Below are 23,799 nucleotides of genomic sequence, written 5' to 3'. Positions count from 1 at the left end.
TCTCAATTGTAGGTATCTGAAGAAGAGACTCCTGGGGAGACCAAATTCCGTCTGCAGCTCTTGGAAGGACTTCAATATTCCGTTACTAAACAACTGTATCATAAAGCAAATACCAAACCGTTCCCAGATCTCAACACCCTCTATTTTGAGCAGTTCCCTATAGTTCCGGTTGCGCCAGATCGGGGTCCTACTAAGGAATCCCCGGATCTGAAGCATCTCCTTGACACAGCGCCAGACCATCCGGAGCAGGTTAATCGTCGGAAGACCCGACTGCACAGAGGTAAATCCCGCCTCCAGATGAACCAGCACCGGGTGTGGGGAGTCCGGAGGCATCAAAACAGAGCCAATAGGATCCATTGGGTCTAGGACACCCCAACCCCCCATATGCTGAACCTGGGAGGCCAGAAAATAAATCCTAGGGTCAGGGACCGCCAGGCCCCCAAAGTCCCTCCCCAATTGCAATGTAGATAGTTTAATTCTAGCCACCTTCTTACGCCAAATAAGGTCCCGGAACTGCGATTCTATGCTATGAAACCACCTCCTAGGGATCCACACCGGGGAGTTATGAAGGACATACAGGAGCTGCGGAGACCAGACCATCTTAATTAAGTTGACACGCCCTGCAACGGACAATGGTAGTTTGCACCAGCTCGAGCATTTAGATCGAAATTTCTGCAGAAGAGGCACTAAGTTCAGAGTCAGGTATGTGGACGGATCAGGGGATACAATAATTCCCAGGTATTTAAACGAGTCCACCACCCTTACCGAAGAGGCGCAGTCAGGGAGGGGCGCAGGCAACGGCTCCAGCGGCATGAGGACCGATTTGTCCCAGTTGATGGAGAAGCCCGACAGGGACCCAAAGGAATCTATTAGGGACATAACAGCTTGCAGGGACCCCTGGGTGTCGCCTAGATATAGCAAGGTGTCATCCGCATACAGCGAGATGACATCCATACGTGGGCCCCTCCGAAACCCCACTATCCCCGGCGAGGAGCGAACTCGCGCCGCTAAGGGCTCCAATGCCATAGCAAACAACAGAGGGGATAGCGGGCATCCCTGCCTAGTACCCCTATGGAGGCTGAAAGCCGCAGACAGATCCCCATTAATTCTCAACCTAGCTGTCGGATTTGCGTAGAGCACCTGCACCCACGTCAGAAAGTTCACACCTACCCCAAATCTTTTTAGGACAGCCCACAAATACATCCATTCGACACTGTCAAATGCCTTAGCGGCATCCAGCGAAAAGACAGCCCGGTTGCCCGGGTTATCCACAGGGACTTGGAGGTTAAGGTAAAGGCGCCTGAGATTCAGTGCAGTCGAGCGGGTAGGAATAAATCCCGTCTGGTCACGATGTATAACTTTCTGAATTACTTGAGAAAGCCGTGTGGCCAAAATTTTAGCTAGGATTTTAACATCAGCAGTAAGGAGGGAGATGGGCCGATACGAATCCGCCAGTACGGGGTCTTTGCCAGGTTTAAGTATCAGGACCACAATCGCCTCGGACATAGAAGCCGGCAGGCCTCCAGTACGAAACGATTCGTTGTAGACCCTGAGCAAGGCTGGAACCAGTTGCTCAGCGTACCTCCCATACACCTCCGAAGGCAGACCATCTGCCCCCGGTGACTTACCATTCTGCATGGACTTCAAAGCGGCAAAGATATCATCCTCTGAAAGAGGAGCATCTAGCATAGCCACATCTGAAGCAGAGAACGTGGGCAACTCGCAAGCATCCAGGAAATCCTCAATCTCCCGGGTACCAGCTGTGATTTTTGAGGAATAGAGGTCCGCAAAGAAATCGCGCAACACCCTCCCTACGTCAGGCGCTGCAGTCCATTGTACCCCCTGGGGATCCCTGATCACAGGTATAAACGCCGCGGGTTGTTGCGCCCTGACCAACATAGCCAGCACATGCCCCGTATTTTCCCCTTCTTCAAAGAACCGCTGCTGCAGAAAAAAACGCTTATTTTCAGCTCGCTGAATTGACACAGTATTGGCCAAATTCTGGGCAGCTAACCATGACCTCTGAGTGGCATCCGATGGATCCGCGATATAGGCTCCCTCCGCCCTAGACACCTCCTCCAGCACCGTGTTTTCCCAGGCCTTAGTGGCAGTCTTAATACCATTAATGATGTATATGAATTGACCCCTGAGGAACGCCTTAGCAGCATCCCAGACCACCCCCAGTTCAGCTGTATGTAAATTACGTGCAAAAAAAACAGACAACAAAGCCGGCACAGGGTCAGGGTCAGGGAAGAGAGATAACCAGAATGAATTAAGTTTCCAGAGGGGTCTACTCCGTCCTACCGGGAGGGTCAGGCGAACCCAAAGCGGGGAATGATCAGAGACCAGTCTCGGCTCATAGTCCGTCCCGACCACCAGCGGCAGGAGAGAGCCACTACCCAGTGCCAAATCTATCCTAGAGAGACCGGAGTGAGCAGCCGAGTAACAGGAGTACTTCCGTTCCCCCGGATGCCCCATCCGCCACAGATCCGTCAAGCCGATTTCCCCCACCAGCCGGCTGAAAGGCGTAGGCCCACCAGCCGCGTGAGGACCACCGGAGTGAGGGGAGAACCTGTCCCATTGACCATCCAGCACCGCATTGAAGTCTCCCATCATGAGGAGAGGTACATCAGGAAACCTTGCCACATGATCAAGAATAAGTTTGATGACCCCAGAGGAGTATGGCGGAGGCACATATACTACAATTAGCCCACAGGTAAGACCCGCTATTTGGCATATTAGAATAATAAATCGCCCCTCCGAATCAATCACAGTTTGCAAGCAAGTAAACTTGACCTCCCTTCTAATGAGAATACTGACTCCCCTGGAATAACTAGAAAACACTGAGTGGTATTGCTGACTAAACATTTTAGGATATAAGTTAGGCACAGTATTCGGAGGGAAATGAGTCTCCTGCAGACAGACAATGTCTGCCCGCATACGCTTAACATGCCGGAGAACCGCCGTCCGCTTGACCGGGTCCCCCAGGCCCCGAACGTTCCAGGACACTAAACAGACAGTCTCAGCCATAGTCAAGGAGAAAACATACAAGCAGAAGAAGCATCCGATGCCCGCACCGGCGCGCATCCGCAAGACCAGGAACCCACATTAACATCCGCGAGACTACCCCAGGACAGAGGACATCCAGGCAATCATAGTAGGCAATCATACAAAAATGGGAGAGAAGAGACAAGGCACAGCAGGAAGTTCGAGCATAAAAGATCCATACCAGCGATAGTGTAGCAGGCCACAGCTCTAGATAGAAGGAATAGACGAACAAAGTCACAGTCCAGGGAATGCGTGTAGGAAGGGAGAGGAAGGGAACCACGTCTGCCACGTGAGGGAACAGGGGTAGGACAACAGGGTATGTCCAACTAGGACAACGAGGGGGAATCCGGGGAGGGACTGCAGATGCCACAGCAATCTCCTCAGGAACCGCGAACATGGTAGGGTCAGTCACAGGCGTTCCACTCGGACAGCATCCGCCAATATCCAACAGTCTAGTATAGCATCCGGATATCAGGACAAAAGATAGCTAGGGAACTCCCCAGACAAACAGGCAAGAGATCGAAAGGACCGTAGGATCCAACTGGGTTGTCACGGGGCTCCACGTCCGGGAGGTGCGGCAGCGCGCAACGCCCCGCCATGGGTATCCAACCATTGGGCGGCGGCAGCCGGCTTATCAAAAAATAGGACCTCATCTCTGGCGACCACACGCAGCCTGGAGGGGAACAGCATAGCGTAGGGGAGGTTAAGGTCCCGCATCCTCCTTTTAACATCCACAAACTTCGCTCTCTGTTTCTGGACGTCAGCAGAGTAGTCAGGAAACAGCGATATTCTCGAGTTGTCAATCTTCAATTGCCCCTGCATTTCTCTGGCTTTAGCCAAGATGATGTCTCTGTCCTTATAATGAAGGAGTTTGAATATAAACGTACGAGGAGGGGCCCCTGGAGGGAGAGGGCGCATAGGGACTCGGTGCGCACGTTCCACCGAGAACATGGCTGTAAAAGCATCTTGCCCAAACGTAGATTTTAACCAGCTTTCGATAAAGCCCACAGGGTTCTTACCCTCAGCTCTTTCTGGAATCCCAATGGCCCTGATGTTATTTCGGCGAAGCCGATTCTCCAAATCATCTAACTTGGCTGCATGTTGAGCTGTGAGCAATGCAGTGTGTTTTACCTCTCTCTGCATGGGCGCCATGTCATCCTCTAGGGAGCTCACACGTCCTTCCACTGCAGACGTGCGCTCCCTGAGTTTCTGCATGTCGTGTCTCATGAATGACAGCTCGGCCTTAACCCCCTTCAGTTCAGCAGTCAGGGCCGTGATGGAGGTAGTGCAGGTAGTTACAGCCGCCATAATGTCCCTCAACGTGGGTTCCGTATCAGGAGAGGGGGATGAATGCATTGGGGTTTGTTCCAGGCCGGCTGTCTCCCAATCCCCCAGCTGGTGTGAGATGTCACCCAGCGGCACTGTGTCGTCAGCATCGGAGTGTGAGTCCGGAGAGACCGGCAGCGCCGACCCGCTATCCACAGGAGTATCCCGAGGCACAGATTTGGCGAAGAGTTTGTGTGCAGCCTCCATGTACCTCTCCTTCTGAGAGGCACGCTGCTGGGAGCCGCCATCTTGGGCCGCCACGGCCGGAGCCGCCTTGCCGTCCTTACCCCGCTTGGACATGGAGAAGGAGGTGTCGGAATCACTCGCCAGCTGTGCCCCGATGTGTAGAGTACCGCAGGGTCTCCCCAAAGGTGGGCAAGATATCGGATCCGGTGCCACAAAGGATCTTTAAGAGGATAAACGGCGGAGCTAGTGTCCCCTGCGTCCTCTCACATCCGCAGCTCGGCCACGCCCCCCTCAGCAGTATTCTAGTTTTGAATGGACTTTATGATTTCCAGTTTTTCTCTAAGCTGATCATAACATCCTACTTTTAATTTTTCAAATTGGAAAGTAGTAAGTTTCTAATAGATGATGAACAGCCATGCAAGTGAAGAATGAGGAGTTCACTGTGTTGCATGTCCTCTTCATTCCAAAGTGTCTTTCTTTATTAAGTTCCAAAGTTGGGAGGTATGCATACCTAGGGGCAGGAAGCCCCCTTTTCTGAGTCACCCCTTGTCTCTGCCCCTACCCACCTCCAAGCACCATTCCTTGGTATCACCCCCTATCCACCTCCCAGTAGTGCCCCTTTTAGAGAATACAGAACCAAGTAACATTTGTAGTATTAAGTAATTTGTATGGAATATGTTAATGAGAAAAAGGAAAGCAGTCAAATAGATCCTTTGCCGCCAGAAAAAATAGATTCCCCAGCAACAATGAACCACCTGCAACAAAATACCCCTACTAGCAACAACAGATCCCTCAAAGTCAGCATCAGCAGATCCTGAAGCAGTCAGCAACAACAGATTCCCCAGCAACAATAGATCCCTTCACCAACAATGGATCACCTGCAGCAAAATACCCCCCAGCAACAATAGACCCCCTGGCAGCAAAAACAGATCTCCTCGCAGCCAGCATCAACAGACCCTTCAGCAGGCAGCAACAATAGAACCCTCCCTCAACAGTAGATCTATCCCAGCAACAACTGACCCCCCAGCAACAATAGATCCCCACCAGCAACAGTAGACTCTCCATCCCCCTGCAAAACTACATCCCCTCCAGGGATAAAAGATTCCCCGGCAGCCAGAATCAATAGACCCTGTGGCACACATCAGCACCCCTTGCCATTACATACAATCAGTGCTGGAGGTGCAAGAACTGCGTTCCCCCACATTCCTTCTGAAAAAAAAGCCCTGTGCATACCATTGGGCGCCTATAGGCAGCAGAGGTAATGAGGCACCCTTTCCCTGTTTGATACTGAACTTTAGGGCTAATTCACAGGGGTGCTTAGCCTGCATTGACTCCACAGACTCAACTGCACAGCCAAGTATGACAGGTACACACGGACAGGTGCACAGACCCAGACACTTAACCTGTGTGTCCGAGTCTGTGCACGTGTCTCTGTGTAGCTGTCAAACTCTGCTATGCAGATGAGTCCATACAGCCAATGCACATCCATTCACTTCTAAAAACAAAGAAAAAAACACGCTGGATGCCTAAACAGTTATAAACAAGATGAATAGCAGCTGTCACAATATCCTAAAACAAGTGGCGTGTATTCTGCTCCATTCTACGCATTTCGTTATTTGTGACGTCATCAGGGGTACGAAGCCCTGATGACGTCACGTATAACGAAATGCATAGGTTGGAGTGGGAATACACACCACTCCGCATGCGTCAACCAGCCGCGCCCATCTTGTTTGTGGGGAAGACCAGACCTCGATTTATTTTGTATGCCTGCTTACACCATGGATATTCTAAGTGAAACTCTTTTAATAAAACTACATTGTTTTAAAGTGATTCCCACTATGGAGAGCCTTTTTTCTTTTCATGGGAATGGTGATATACGGAACCCAATTGAATGGCCAGCGTATGTAGTGATACATTGTGACACATACTGCTCTGCTGTAATCTAAATGAGTGAACCAGAGGTCTTGTAAGGGCCAGCACACACTTACAAATGCCTTTATGATTTCTCTTCAATGAGGGTCATTATTATCTGGTAAGCCCCCATTTTACCTCCACTGTGGTTATTCACTGGGATTTGGAAGTCTGATCCTTCTGAGATACACCCTTTCACCATGTGAACAGATCACCAGTCACCTAGGACTTTTTTGAATGGGACTTTGTAATTTATTATTTTGATATATATCATTTTCACTTTCAGCACAGATTTTTTCCATTTACAAAAGAATTGTATTGCAAACAAAGTAATTGACACATTAGTTCAACAAAGAGATTGAGTACATCAAACATGATATACGAAAAGGATCCCAACAGGGAAAAAGAGTGTTACATAAATTCCTAATACAGTATGTCGTACTGGTGGAAGTCCTGAGTCCGTGCTTAACCACTTAAGCCCCGGAAGATTTTACCCCCTTCCTGACCAGGGCCTATTTTGCGATTCAGCACTGCATGACTTTAACGGACAATTGCGCGGTCGTGCGACGCTTTACCTAAAGGAATTTGGCGTCCTTTTTTTCCCACAAACAGAGCTTTCTTTTGGTGGTATTTTATCACCTGTGCGATTTTTTGATCATGCGCTATAAACAAAAAAAGAGCGTCAATTTTGCAGAAATAACAATATTTTTAAAAACTTTTTTATATGAAATTCCCCCAAAAAATGTAAAAATCTAAATTTTTTACATTGTAGACCAATTTTTTTTTTACCATATGTTTGGTAAAAAAAATCGCAAAAAGCGTATTTTGATTGGTTTGCGCAAAAGTTTTTGCGTTTACTAACAAAGGGAAAGATTTTTGTCATTTTTGTTGTTTTTGTATTTAACGCGTAATGGCGGCGATCTGCGATTTTTTTTGCGGGACTGCGACATTGCGGCAGACAGATCGGACCCTTGACTGACATTTTTGACACTTTTGGGGTTACCAGTGACATTACTACAGTAATCAGTGCTATACATATGCACTGTTACTGTAAAAATTACACTGGCAGTGAAGGAGTTAATTATATTGGAGAGGGAAGGGTTAAGTGTGTCCCTAGGGGCGTGTTTCTAACTGTGATTGGCTGTGGCTTGCTGTGTAAGAACAGTGATCAACGGTCCTACATCACCATTCTTACACAGGGAGAACTGACAGGCCACTAGCGCCTGCCTTTCTCCCGCTGTCACGGAAGATCGCGAGTGCCCGGCGGACATCGGGTCCGCCGGGCACACGCGCGGGGGGGTCCGTGACTGAGCGGGAGCGCGCATCCGGCTCGCTCCCAAAACCCTTACAGGCTAGCGGTGTAACCCTACGTCGCTCTGCCTGTGAGGGGCTAACTGCTGACGTAAATAGTCGTGCGGCAGACGGCAAGTGGTTAAGAAAGCTCAATGTTCCAAGCTGAAACGGATGATGAATTATAACCTGTACACCGAAGCGTATTGATGGAAGGTTATGCAGCTAGTAGGAAATGAGTATTCATGTAAAGAAGCATATGATATACTAACGAAGGTATGTAGTCATTGTAACCATCTTCACCGGAACCACGCTCAGTGGTTCCGGTAGGTTGTAAGAACCATTATGCACAAGCAGACTATTGAAGAGAAGACTAGAAAGTAGAAAGAGCAAAGAGAAAAGAAAGGAAGAAGAAAAGAAGGGGAAAGGACAGGAAGGAGGGGGGAGCCCCATGGGGTACGCACCAGAGAATCACTAAAATTGAAAGAAGCATATCAATAAATCTGGAAGGATGGATATATGTTATCCACGGTTGCCAGATCTTGAGAAATTTGTCGTGGGAGTCTGAAGTTATGGCTGTCAGCTTCCCATTTATCATAATGTCATTCATGCAGTTCTTAACTGCTTTGAAGCTGAGAAGTGGGGTTTTCCAAGCCTTTGCAATCTAGTGGCAGTAAAGAAATGTTGAGCCAATTGGCATTCTGAGCGAGACAATTCTGGTATTGTTTTACAATGGGCCTCGTAAGGGTCCATTTTGAGGTTGATCAGCACAGATTTTTTTAATATTGCAAAATATTTGTGATTAATATTAAGCACTGCACTCTTGTGTTTTTTTATCCGTTCACTAACGTGGGCTACCTGCATGCCGCTCAGCGCTAGTAAAAAAAAGTACACAACCTGCTGTGCACTCTGCGCAGGGCTGGGTGTCCATGTGAATTAGCCCTTAATCTCTTATAATTTCTCTGTTTCCCCCATCAGCATGCGAAGGACATTTTACAAAAAAAACCTTAACATTTTTATTACATATCCTAGATTAGACATCATCGTTGGGTCTCTGTGCTTCTCTGTGTTAAGTGTAGCACTGCCCCCTAGAGGACTGCTGAAAATTACACTTTCTGGATTCCCCTGGGTTACCCTTACCAACTGGTAGCAGACAAACAGCATCGAAAGTCCTTGGCTCAGTCAATAATCAATCCAGGGGATGTTGGTTTTTGTGTTTTTAGTTAGAACTAGGATAGGAGAAGGGATGATTGGGATTCTCCAACTATGAACTATGCCCAATCTTGAGGACAACTAGCTGTAGTGTGCAGCAAGGCCGCTGCTTCACCTTGCCACTGAAGTGAAGATAATGTAGAAAGTTCCTGTTTAGACCATTCTCTTCAGGATTCTAACTTGGCACCCCCTTTCCTTTCACTGCCTGTGTGTGCTGACACCCGTCCACTGACTCTATCCACTGGAGTGGTCCCCTTCCTGGGCAGACCCCTGGCAAGCTTCCCGGTACTCACAGACACTGTTTTTCCCAAGGTTGCCTTCACCTCCACCAGTCAGCTTTCCTGGACCTCCGGATTCAGCACCCCACTCCCGGAACACAAGGCCGACCGCCTGTGACCACCATCCTCAGCAAATAGGAGGAGAGACTGCAGTCACCCTCCTCCTGGGACCTGGCTTCCCACCCAAAGACACCCTGCCACATTTGCCCTTAGCTTTAATAACATATCCCAGGATGTACAACTGTCTGTGCCAACCCACTGGGAGAGTTACTAAGCCTGTGTGTCATTGGCTGGGTTTCCTCCACTGTCCAATAAGCTCCCCTATTGGACACAGTGGGGGCACTCCCTCATACCAAATGAGTCACACATGGACAAATGCAACAGGCCTGACTAGAAATCCTGCTCCCCTGATAAGCAGACAGAGAATCTAGGTTTTACCTGCCACTCTCCTGATAAGCAGGCAGAACAAATTACACTCCCTATCTAGCACTTATCTAGGAGGGTGCTACATCAGCAAGCAGTGCCGGCTAGTGGGAGGGGTCAGCAGGATGGTATACATTATAAAAAAAAAACAAAAACTTACAATACCTTGCTTCAATTCTCCACTCAAGAGACCCCAGCCCTTATGCAAGCAGTGAACTGGCTGGCTCTAGTTCTGCAAATATTAAAATACCTTGATGGGTGGATGTCAGTTTGGAGAAGTAGGCGTTCTCCTCAAGGTTGCATTTGTATACAGAGTGCCCTTGGTAATGCCTACATGTGATGCTGACTTTTCAAAATTGAGAGTATTGAAATCCAATTAATGAATGGGATAGGCCAAGGATGGTACGTCTGGGCAGGACAGAGCTAGATGATGCTGGGCATCCTCCAGCCCAACAATGAGGCAGGCTGTATCTGACTTGCTGCACACTGTGAGAAGCAAGATAAAGAATTCAATAGATGTCTCTTGTTTAGCCTGCGGGCTTACAGTGTACGGCCACACTCTGCTAACCATTCAGATACAGCCTATTTCTTTTATCCACCTTATTTATTATCCTTTATAATGATCAGTATTTGTGTTTCATCTATACTAGATCCTATTTTTAATACATATTGAGTTGTACTTTGGTTGACTTTGGCAATATTTTTTTGGAATAGCTGTTTTTCAGTTTCATTATTTTGAAATATTTTTATTTCTATTCTATTTTAAAATTTTGGCATTCGTTATGATTTCATTTCCATTTATTTGGAGGACTTGGAGTGTTCTATTTTTATTAATTTTCCATAGCCTAATTTTAATACTAGCAATGATGATCCAGATCAACGCAAAACAAAACCCATTGAGTTATGTATGAATGTATGTCCACGATAGAAAAAAATTCCTTCTTCCCGTCAGAGGCCATCGGATTAATGGATCGATAACTACGCCAATTCATCTAATTGATTACAGCTGAAGATGACATTTGTACAAAGAATATAATCCTGTCATTTACATTTACTTATACAATTTGATTTCATCATACCTTTTGCAGGGAAGTAGATAAAATCTGATCATCCTTTGGTGCATTGTACAGAGGGATTGCGTTCTAGAAATGAAATATGTCCTATTTATCTGAGATTCAGCTGCTTTTATTCCCAGAAGTCAATAAGAATGCCAGTACCTTGTCCCAGGTTCGTCCCTCCAATAACCCGAAAAAGCAACTGGTTCATGGAACATCCAACTTTTAGGCCCTGTTCACACGTGAGAGTTTTTCAGCTCGTAAAACGCTTGTCTCTGAAGTCTCAAAACGCCCAACAAGCAAAATCCTATTCATTTTAATGGCCCCTGTTTACATATGAGCGTTTTGTTGCCTGAAGCAAAATGCCTGAAGCTCAAAAAAGTACGTGAGCTTCTTTTTTGGCAGATTACAAGCGTTTTTGTTAGATGTCGGCCTGGGGACCAGTAGGAAAGGAGCTGAATCCAGAGGTCCAGAAGAGCTGACTGGAAGGGGTTGAGATACTGGAGACCCTAGAAAAACAGTATCGTGAGTAAAGGGGATCATGTCTAAGGACCTGACCTGAGAGGGGGCTACCCCGGTGTGGGAAAGTCAGAGGATGGGTGTCAGTCTGTGGAGTGAAAGGGGATACTAGTCGGGTATCCCTAAGATAGTCTTCCTTACAATCGATCTTACAGAAACTTAATCCTGATTCATCTAGTGGCAAGGTGGATCTGCAGCCTGGCTGCATCTTCAGACAGGAGTCCTCATCCATTGGGAATTGTTCAATTTGGAGTATCCCACTCTTCCCTTCTCCCATCCCTAAATTAAATAAATTAAAACCATAAAAACAACTACAACCCCTAGATTGTTTATTGACTGAGCCAAGAAGTAAAGAGTTAATGTGCATGCTGCAGTTGCTAACGGTAACCCAGGGGGATCCCAAGGTGAATAATCCAGGAGTCCTCAAGGGGGCAGTGCTACATAACAATGGGGCAACACTGCAAGGGTTAACTGCTCGTTTAGTCTAGGGGTGCAGGAATAAGCAGTAATATCTTACTTCTTTCTCCAGTGGAGTCAAACACCTCTTCACTAAGGTGCTCCTGGCCGCAGTCGCATTCATGTATATTACATTGTACAGTACATTGACACCAAAGAACTGCCCACACCCTGGAACACCAGATGAGGTTAGGGCAGTGCTGCATTAGACTGAAGCATGCATTAGGTAAGTAATGCAGCCTCATTCACTCCCCCTAGAATGAGCATTTAACACCTGCAATGCAGGGGAGGACCCTTGCAAGGTAGATTTTGTCCAATTCCTGGATTTGGCCTTTAAGGTCTACTTTAAACATTTCAGCTGGTGTCAGGGAGAGTGTTGATAGGAAGGTTGGGACATTAACCACTTAAGCCCCGGAAGATTTTACCCCCATTCCGACCAGGGGGTATTTTGCGATTCGGCACTGCGTGAATTTAACGCACAATTGCGCGGTCGTGCGACGCTGTACCTAAACGAATTTGACGTCCTTTTTTTCCCACAAACAGAGCTTTCTTTTGGTGGTATTTGATCACCTGTGCGATTTTTTGATCACGCGCTATAAACAAAAAAAGAGCGTCAATTTTGCAAAAATAGCAATATTTTTCACATTTTTTTATATGAAATTCCCCCAAAAAAAAATGTAAAAATCAAAATTTTTAAAAATTTTCGGCCAATTTATTTTATGCTACCTATGTTTGGTAAAAAAAATCGCAAAAAGCGTATTTTGATTGGTTTGCGCAAAAGTTATCGCGTTTACTAACAAAGGGAAAGATTTTTGTCATTTTTGTTGTTTTTTTTTTAACGCGTAATGGCGGCGATCTGCGATTTTTTTTGCGGTACTGCGACATTGCGGTGGACAGATCGGACCCTTGACTGACATTTTTGACACTTTTGGGGTTACCAGTGACATTTCTACAGTAATCAGTGCTATACATATGCACTGTTACTGTAAAAATACACTGGTAGTGAAGGGGTTAACTTTATTTGGAAGGGAGGGGCTGTGTGTGTCCCTAGGGGCGTGGTTTCTACTGTGATTGGCTGTGGCTCTAGCTGTAAGGACACTGATCAACGGATCTACATACCAGATCCGTTTTATCAGTGTCTTTGCAGCGAGGAGAATGACAGGCAGTTTGTTTACACAAGCTGCCTGACATTCTCCCTCTCCCCCGCCGATCGCCGAGTGACCGGCGGACATCGGGTCCGCTGGTCACACGCGCGGGGGGGTCCGTGACCACGCGGGAGCGGGAGCGCGCCCCGGGGGGCGCGCGCTCGCTCCCTAGACCCTCACAAGCAAGCAACGTAGCCCTACGTTAGTTTGCCTGTGAGGGGCTGACCGCCGACGTAGATAGTCGTGCGGCGGTCGGCAAGTGGTTAAAGCCTACATAAACTTACCTGTCTGGTGTAATAAGCAGGTCCTGAAGCACTTCAGTTCCAGGTGACAGAACCTAAATCCAGCATCAGGTCATGTATGTGGATGCCGACTTCAGCAGAGTTCTTATATATATTGACTGCACACTCTGCTTACGTCAGAGCCCCGTGCACTTCATCTTCAGGTTATATGATCTGGAACCAAACCTAATTTGCTATAACTGACAGGAAAGTCTATGTAGACTTTCATACCACTACCCACCTACCCTAATGCTCACCTAATAGACTGAAGCAGACCTAAATGTAAATTGTGCTTAATAATTCCTATAAAAAGGGTTGGGCGCAAGGGCTGTGAATGATACCTGATGCCCATTGACCAGAACAAAATGCCAACTGCAAGCTGTACTGTATGTCAAGCCAAAAATTGTGTACATAGAAACATGTAGCCAAGCATTCACTTTACGTTATGATGACTCACAATCGACATGGCTTCACTTTTGAAGTAGTTATGCCTGACTGATGCAATAGTCCCATTGACTAAACAGCATATTGCCAACCAGGCTGTTCTGCCAACAGTGCATTAGAAAGCTGGAAGCAAACATCTCAGAGGCACATAGAGACACCTAAGCCTTGCTGGATCTGGGGAGAGAGGGAAGATGGAGGGATCTAAATTGCAATTTGCGATTTAAAGAACCACCATTGCACAAAATATTGTTGAATATTGTTCTTGAATAGTGTTGCAGTCAACACAGGAAAAGATAGTATTCACTATAAGAAGAATTATTTATATTTGAATTCACATTAACCATTTCTGGACCGGAAGGATTTGCCTCCTCTTATGACCAGGCCATTTTTTTGCGATTCTGCACTGCGTTACTTTAATGGAAAATTGAGCGGTCGTGCGACACTGTACTTTTCAGTCGTATTTGATCATCTGTGCGATTTTTATTTTTTGCGCTATTAACAGAAAAGAGCAACAATTCTGAAAAAAAAAAAACAATATTTTTCACTTTCTGCTATAATACATTCTAGGGATCGACCGATTATAAATGCAAATCCGATATATCGGAGGCCGATATGCACTTTCCCCGACATATCGGAATTGGGTTACCAGTATTGCCGATATTTCAGGAAAATGCTGTACCGGAGTGATGCCTGCAGCTAGAGCCATCACCCCGGTACCGGCATCCATAGCCGACGGTCGGCTGTCTTGTAATGACAACCGATGCGGCTGAGATGCTGCTCGGCTGCCATTACAAGGAGCGGGAGGGGACGTCCATTACAAGGAGCGGGAGGGGACGTCGACCCCTCCCGCCGCCTTCCGTGGCTCGCCCGGGTCTCCTGTCCCACCGGTTTCCCCAGGCACTCAAATAAAGTAGTGTAGTCTTTTATAAACATGCCGTAGATTACACGGAGCGGAGGGAGCATGGGAGGAGCTGGAGTGCACAAGGCTGAAGGATCATATATATATGATCCTACACAGGAGTTCCGCCCGATAGCAATATATCTGCTATAGCGCGGTCCGGAAGTGGTTAAAGTGTATATAAGGATTTACAATAAAGCAATACCATACAAAGAATGATAAATGAAAAAACCTTTTAAATGCTAAAAGCATGGAACATTTATTGTAGTATTTTACCCTATTTTGTATTTTGTAGCACAGAACATTAAACCTTCTCTTCCATGAATAGGTCTGATATCAAAAAGCCGCAGCCCGATTGTAAAGTGACAAAGCTGTTTTTCACTCTCATGTATTAAGCTGTTGCAGAATTAGAGAATTGATGGATTGCTATAGAAGATGGTGAAGGCCTCTGACATAGAACGCTGGAATTAAATCCTGACTTAATTCACGACATCATGTTGAGAAATGGAGACGGGAGCTGCTCCCGAATTAGCCACTTGGGTAATGTAAACACTTTCAATATTTCATCCAGGTGCAGAGAGACTGAGGATATAAGATTGCACTGCAGGAATAAGCACATCTCTGTTATATGCCTATGAATACAGACAAAAATAATACAGAAAGTCCCTCAACACTTTATCTCCAAAAGGTAAGTTTTTTGGAGCACCCTCCTAGGTAGGTGTTAAGTTGTCAGGTAAGTTTACTTCTTAATGAGTTCCCTTGTAATCAGTGAAGCAGTTAGGGCTGCAACTAACGATTAATTTGTATGTCGACTAATCTATCGATTATTTTTACGATTAGTCGACTAATCTAACGATTATTTAAATTTTTTCTTTTTTTGCTTAATCTAGTGTTCTTTCTTTGATTAGTTAAATAATCCTTTGAATAACTTTACAAAAAATGATACGTACAACTTCTAATATAATATTTCAACTTTTTCAATGTGGTTGAAGTTTCAGTGGTAAAAGTAAAATGTAAACAACACTTTAACATCAGGCAGGAATAATGCCATTAATTCAAAACCAAAAGCATTCAAAATGCCATATAAATTATAAAGCACTGCAGTGCTCAACAACACTTGTGCAACTGTGCAAAAATACAAGAGACACATAAAGTGCCAAACACTTTAGGGCATCGGGCATGAAAAATGCCATATCTGCCTAACACTTTAACTTCTTTAAACTACAAGTCAGCTCTCTGCCTTCAGGTAATCTTTTGCTGTATTGGCCATTATTTTTGGCCATTACTTTTGCACAGTGTTGAGCGGTGCTTTTGTTGGACTAGTTGGCTCCTTTAAAACTTGGTTACTTTTTAGGTATGTTTTCCATATACAGTGTTTGACCAGTATTTTTTTTTGGTGTGTGTGTTACTTGTAAATGTAAAACATACCTAAAAACTAACATAGTTTTAAAGGAGCCAAGTCCAACAAAAAGCAAGCACCGCTCAACACTGTGCAAATTATAATGGCCAATACTGAGGAATGATTACCTGAAGGCAGCCAACAGCCATCTTGTAGTTTAAAGAAGTCCAACAATACAACCCAAGAGAGTGCAACAGGTACAGGTTGGGGGCCTGTACCTATAATATAGCATTGCAATGGAGGAAGGTTAGCATATCGACATGCTCTGCAGTTAGGCTTGCTCTTTTTTTAGTCACAATGTTGCCAGCAACTGAGAAAAGCCTTTCAGATGGGGTTGATGTTGCAGGCACAGACAAGTAACTCTTTGCCAGCATGGCCAAGATGGGAAACCTCCCTTCATTTTCCTTCCACCATTTCAGTGGATTGTCTTCCTTTGGAATGGCCTGCTCACTAAAGTACATGTGTATCTCATTCCTCACAACTTCACTGTGAATTTCTGGATCTTGGATGTGACCAGTGTCATCCTCACCATTACTGTGGTGTTCATCTGAATCTGAACCGAGCAAAGAGTCCAACATAGACACTTGCCTCTTTTCTGAAAGTTTCATGTCTGAACTCATTGCACTGGCTGACTGAACCTGTTCCTCACATTGACGTTGATGTGTTTGCTCTTCCTCATATCTTCTTTTCTCTTCAAGAGCAAGAGCTTGGACCTTGAGGTGAACTTTTAAACTATCCTCTGCTGCCAGGAATTTTAGCTTGCGGAATCTGGGGTCCAGGGCTGCTGCAATAAGACATATATTTTCTCCTCCGTCATCTCTGAATTTAGTTTCCCTCTCCCATCTTGTGGTCATCTCCTGTGCAGCAACATTTTGGAAAGCCTTGACTGCCGCTGTCTCGCAAATTGTGCTCTGTATGGATTTCTGGAGGCCTTTTACCAACGGAGGTAGAGCGGAACCAGTCACATAGGACTCTCCACTCAAGAAAACAGTAGCACACTCAAAAGGCTTCAAGACTTGTTCCACTTCCTCAAGTAAGCTCCACTGATCATGTTTTAAATCCAGGAAGCGCTTCCCTCGTGGTGTGACATCAGGATCGGAAAGTGTGGCAGTCACAGGCCACCTCTGTTCAAGCAGGCGACTGATCATGTGTAAAGTACTGTTCCATCTTACAGATACATCATTTATTAGTGCATGATCAGGGGTACCCATTTGTTGTTGCTTTGCTTTAAGCTTTGTAGTGGCCAGCTCACTTTTTTTAAAATGTTCCACAAGGCACTTTGCAGCCCTCAGTGTCTTGCTGATCTGGGGATCCCTCAGGGCATGGTTGACAACTAACTGCAATGTATGACCAGCACACCTGAGAGAAGAGATGCCAGGATGCTTTTCTTCCAAAATACGCAGAGCAGCGACAACATTTGAAGCATTATCATGAACAACTGCAATTACATTGGCCATGGATATCTCAAACTTCTCAGCTGCTTTTTCCACCCAGTTAGCAATGTTTTCAGCTGTGTGGCGATCTTCAAGTGGCATAGTGGTCAGATTGTAGGATGTAAGCTTCCAGTCTTCATTAATGAAGTGGCATGTGACACCCAAGTATGCCTCTGTGGCAATACTGGTCCATGCGTCTGTGGTGAGAGCTATTTTGGATTTGACATCTTTGATTGACGCTTTCAATCTTTCAAAATTCTCCTCATATTTCCTCTCCATCATCTTTGTGAAATGGGACCTGGAGGGAAGTGTGTATCCTGGGTAAAATGTGCTGATCATCTCACGAAATCCTTGACCGTCTACAATAGAAAGAGGTCTCATATCTTTTACAATCATGTTGAGTATGCTATTGGTAAGTGTAATGGCCACTTGGGGTGTGCAAGCAGTGACATCCTTTTTATGAAAGAAAAAATCTTGTACACAGCTTTGCCTCTTCCTGAGGAAAAACAACAATAATAATAATTAATAATAATAATAATAATTAATAACATTACCAATTTACACATCTATGAATGCTCAGCCTCAACGCTAACAATATTAATTGTATTTTTTCTAGTAGAAGTTTGAGATATCCATGGCCAATGTTGTAATTAATAATGCTGCAGTGACAGTCAAAATAGCTCTCAGGTGTGCTGGTGGTCATGGTCAGATCATTGCACTTGTTGTCAATCATGACCTGAGGGATCCACTAGACAGACACTGAGGGCTGCAAATGCAAAATGCCTTGTAGTCCATTTAAGAAAAGTGAGCTGGCCCGGCCTAAGCAATCATCAGCTAGCAATGCAATGCATTAATTAATATTGTTGAAATTAGTAGTACTAGTACTTACAAAGATGGCTCGTCCTTTGTGGTCAGTGCGCCAGGATGCTTTCTTCTGAGGTGCTCGTGCATACCAGTTGTGCTGCCGTGGTATGCCATTTCACTTTTGCAAAGGGAACAAAGGACCATTTTATTTGGCCTCTGCTGAAAGTATTCCCATACCCTTGACGACCGTGATCGGGCTCTCGCTGTCTTTTGTACTGGAACTGTGCTGCTGGAACTGCTGCTGGAAGCCTTTTGTGGTACTGGTACTCTGCTGCTGGACGTGGAACTGCTGCTGGCTCTTTCTCCCCCAGGATCAGATGTCGCCATTACCGCTGCTACGTTCCGCTATTTTAATGCAACTCGCGCGAGATGCGTGTGACGTCACGTCACGTGTTGACGCGTCGACGCTTTTCACGCACGTCGACGAATTTTTGTAGTCGACGTAGTCGACTACGTCGACGCGTCGTGGCAGCCCTAGAAGCAGTTGCTGATTGCTTTGGACTGACCAAGGACCTACAGGCTGCATGCTTGATTGCTTCTCCCTGCCTTTCGAGGAGTGGAGCAGGTTTAAATAAGTAGCCTGAGTTTTTATGGAAAATTCCCAGCTCAACCTACCAGCCAGCCTGCAAACAACCAAATGATCCTGTCCAATAGTATGTGTTTGTAGCACTGTCCCCGTAGGGACTGCTGGATACTGACTCTGCGGGCTCCCCTGGTTACCAGTACGCAGTTATAAGTGAATAAAGTTCCTGAGTCTCTCCTTACTCCTGTTGGCTCTTACCAAGAATAAACAGTCTAAGGGTGTTGTTTTTTTTGTTGTTTATTGGTAATTGGGATAGGAGAAGGGAATAGTGAGATACTCCAATTTAACTATTCACAATATCTGAGGACTTTTTTATTCACAACTCTGCTGATAGATATGGAACAGCCAGGCTGTTATTTCATCCTGCCACTTTAGATGAATGGGGTTCAGTCTTTTGCTTTCTTTACTCTCTCTTACAAGATGATTTGATGAACAATATCTTATCTTCAGGACACACTCCCTAGCATCCTTTTTCTGCTGACACCCGTCCACTGACTATCCTATGAGCAGGGGTGGCTCCCCTCAGGTCAGGCCCCTAAACACGAGTTCCTGTACTCACGATACTGCAGAAACAGGACCTCCAGTGTCTCCCCTCTTGGTTAGCTTCCCTGGACCTCTGGGTTCAGCTCATATCAAACTCTCCTCCGGCCCTCAGAACGACTTCCTGAGACCGTATGGCACCTCTACAGAGAAGGAGGCAGCCGCACCCTCCTTTCGGGACTCCGCTCACCAACGAAGGAACCCGAGCACATGTGCTCCTGGCTTTTACAGTATCCCAACTTGCACCAAGGCGACCTGCCCTCTGCCAATCATCAGGACTGTATCAAAAGCCTATGCACTCATTCGTCAGGTTTCCCCGTACTGTCAAACATGTGTCCCTATTAGACCACTCTCTAGACTGAATTAATTGCATACTGAGCACAATGAGCAGACCTCACTAACAGATCCTGCTCTCTGGTAGGCAGAGAACAATATAGATTTACCTGCAGCCCCTCTGGTAAGCTGACGGAGCTCAAAACTATACTTTCTCACTAGCACCTACCTTAGAGGGTGCTACATGTTAAAAACAAGGGTTTAGTTTGTACACATTTGCAAATAAATGTGTAAGCTGCAGAGCCACTTCACTGCACCCCAGTATTATCTGCAGTCCTAACTCTAAATTTTGAGAGCCTCCACAGTAGAAGCACATGCATTATAATGGATAGGCAGAGGGCAGCCCACTCCTCCTTAAAAGCACAGGGGTGCACTGGACACCCAGCATATAGCACAAGGGCAGCAATGGTGTCCATTGGATCCCCTCACTAATATTCCAACAGTACAAACAAATGGCCACTGCCCCCACCTATAACTGGCCTTTGCAGCAAGAAGAGCACATGGAAGGGTGACGCATGTCAAACAAAACTAAAAAAATTTCCCAGCTCAAGCTACCGACCAGCCAGGAACCACCCAAATTATCCTGCCTAACAGTATGCATCAAAAACAGGGGTTTATAGGTGTGGGCAGTGGCCATTTGCTGTTACTGTTGAATAATTATGGAGTCTCAGTATCACGTACCTGGAGATGAGCCTGATACTATGAGGAAGGCCTCTCTTGCGCCTCTGACTCGGGACCCCTGATAGTGCAGACAGGGGGCACCGGAGTATAGAGTAGCACGAGCGCCTGGATGTTTGCTTGAAGCAGACGATGGCCACTGGTGAGGGTTGCCAGGGAAGTCCGGTTAGCAGGACGATGAGCAGGCAGCAGGTGCTGGAGGCAGGAGTTCCTGGGTAACAGGAGGAGCCTGGTGAGCCTCCTGGGCAGGATGGACGGATCTGGGAATGACAGAAGCGTGGTAAGACAAGCCGGGTCTGGAGCCAATCGGTAAGGTAGAAGCCAGTAGGAGCAGACAGGAAGAGAAGTCACATGACAAGCCGAGGTCGGTGCAGGCGGAGAGCAGAGAATCGTCAGGACAAGCCGGGTCTGGAACTGGAAGCAAGATGCAGGTAAACAGGTAACAGGTATCCAAGGCTGAAGACAAAGCAGCACTGGAGCAGTGTAAGGGCACGTTGCGTATTCGCGAACGTGGGTGCGTGGCTGCGCGAATTCGCACATGCGCATTAGCCATTGTCACGTTCCTAACGGGAACACGTCTTTGCACAGCAAACGTTCTCTTACACTCAGCCAATCCCTGGGGAGATGTGCCTAGTAGGTGGTTGCAGATAAATAGTTTGGGGCTGGAGCAGTCTGTGTCTTGTCCAGGAGGAGAAGTCCCCAGCTTGGAGGGCCTTTACTCTCCCAGGCAGCCCAGCTGACATTTACCAGGAGGTATCCCAGGTTTACTATGCTAAAACTGGGGGGCCTACTTGCTGAGAAACACTGAAGCTAAAGAAAGGGGAATTCCCCTAGTTTTTGTTCTGGAGAGTCCACTGAGGAAATGCTTTAACCCATTGTTGGTTGAATCTGAGTCATAGAAGTGCAGAAGTAAGTGACTACTGTGACCCACAGGAGAAGTTGGGTCAAAAGAGCTTACTTATCCTTTAACTGCTTTAGTAGAAGTCTGTAATATCCCTTCACCCCCAGAGCATTCTTCATTTTTCAGTGCTGTAATAGTTTGACTGACAACTACTTGGTTATGCAACACCGTACCCAAAATCATTTTATATAATTTTTTTTATCATTTTTGAGACAGATTAACTTTAGATGGTATTTAATAACCACAGATTTTTTTTTTTATTATATAAAAAGGGGAGTATAAATGATGCCTTTTTGAAAAGTAGGCACCCCAAGGTGATTAACCATTTACCGACCGCCTACCGCAGATTAACTGCGGCAGGCAGCCGCTTCTGGGCAAAGCGACGTAGGTCTACGTCGCTCGCTCTCAGGAGGCTAGGGGGGCGAGAGTGTGCCACCAGCTATGCGCTCCCGCCCCCGCTTGTCAGCGGGGACGCCGATGCGTGTGTCAGGCGGCTCCGATTGCCATGCCCCCCCACAGTTAGAATCACAAGCCATGCCCCCTCAGAGTTAGAATCACTCCCCTAGGCTCACATTTAACCCCTTGATCACCCACAGGGTTAACCCCTTCCATGCCAGCGGCATTATTACAGTAACAGTGCATATTTTTAGCACTGATTACTGTAGTAATGTCACTGGTACCCCCAAAAGTGTCAAAAATGTCAGTTAGGGGTCCAATCTGTCCACCGCAATGTCACAGTCGCGCAAAAAAAAACGCAGATCGATGCCATTACTAGTAAAAAAAAAAAAAAAAAACAATAAAAATTACATAAATCTTTCCCGTAGTTAGTAAACACGATAACTTTTGCGCAAACTAATCAAAGTACGCTTACTGTGATTTTTTTTTTACCAAAAATATGTAGCAGAAAACAAATTGGCCAAAAATGTTAAAAAAAGTTTGATTTTTAATTTTTTTTTTTTGAGAACCTCATATAGCAGAATGTGAAAAATATTGTTTTTTTTTTTTCAAAATTGTTGCTCTTCTTTTTTATAGCGCAAAAAATAAAAATCGCACAGGTGATCAAATACCACCAAAAGAAAGCTCTATTTGTGGGAAAAAAAGGACATAAATTTAGTTTGGGTACAGCGTCGTACGACCACGCAATTGTCCGTTAAATGAACGTAGTGCCGAATCGCAAAATAGGGCCTGGTCAGGAAGGGGGCAAATCCTTCCGGTCTTAAAGTGGTTAATTATTGCCAAATTTTTCATGCTGCTATTGAGGGGGTTGAAACGTGGAGCTTGGTAATGGTGCACTAGATACAGTGCATTAGGTCATACACACATAGGGATCTGGAAATGAAAAGGTTAATGTACAGGTTTATAAATGGCAGTTAGTGACAGTCAGTCAATCCGCTGCTTATAAACATACCCTGGTAGAAAAGTGGTTAAAGGAAACCAAATATAGAAGTTTCCACTGCTTATTTGTGTTAAGGTCTCATTCACATAGGTTCCTTTACACCATGAACGGGCCTGTTCAAATCTATAAGGGCGCAGCGGCTCCATGGATACAACAACTCATCCTAATGTGACAGGTGAGCGGGTGAGTGGCCTCCAATGCAGACAGTGAGTATTCGAGTGTCGTTCAAAAGTAGTTCAAGATTTTTTCTGCTTTTAACATTAAATTTTGGAATCAATGGACTTTACCTAACGAAATTCATTGTATACTGTTAAAAATGTGTACATACATATAAAATGTAGATAGAAATATTTTCTATCCCGCTCTTTTGATTTTTCTTGTCACTGTGGTAGAAAAGGAGCATCAATTTGACCCCACTAATAATCAGTAAAACAAATGAACATTTTTACAACAAAAAATGTTGAACAAAATTCTACTAATGTGTAAGAGGGGCTTGGTGGTTGTCTGATTTTGGCGCCAAGAGCACTAGTCCCTACCCCCACTCCAGCCCTGCTAAGTCATAGTCCCCCTGTCTCTCTGAGGCGGAACCCTCTGCCATCTTGTGCTCTGCTCCTTGCCATAGGCCAGTGTTTCTCAACCTTTTTTCAGTCAAGGCACCCTTTAAAAATTATGGACAGTCTTTAAAAATTATAGACAGTCTTGAGGCACCCTTTAAAAATTATGGACTTGAGGCACCCCATCCTAAAATTTAAAAACTATTCTAATAGTTTTGCATAACGCAGAAACATCCACATGAGTAGGACACCCAAAGTTATAGATGATTTATTCATCCAAAGCAAATACACTTTTGCAAACTGGTACTGACTAGTATTCCAATGTTTCTCTCCTCCCTCAGTTTTTCTCCATCACTCAGCTAAGGAACCCTCAATGCTGATGAGAGGGGCAGGGGAGGGTCAAACAAGGATGCTATGTAAGGGACTGACATCCTCCTTATCAACTGGTGATGCCAATGGTCAATAGGACGCCAGCGGCTAGAAGGTTGTAATGGTGCACAATGAAAACCTGTGGCCTTTTGTAACTAAAAGGCAAGTTTCACCCACACGCCGGCTTGTATACGGAAATTTGGGGACATTTTTTGCCATTTTGCTAAGGCACCCCTGAAGAAACCTCAAGGCACCCTGGTTGAAAAAGGCTGCCATA

This window comes from Pelophylax lessonae, assembly GCF_965119305.1.
Source record: "Pelophylax lessonae genome assembly, chromosome: 5".
NCBI lineage: Eukaryota > Metazoa > Chordata > Amphibia > Anura > Ranidae > Pelophylax > Pelophylax lessonae.
This window is presented reverse-complemented; position numbering follows the sequence as displayed.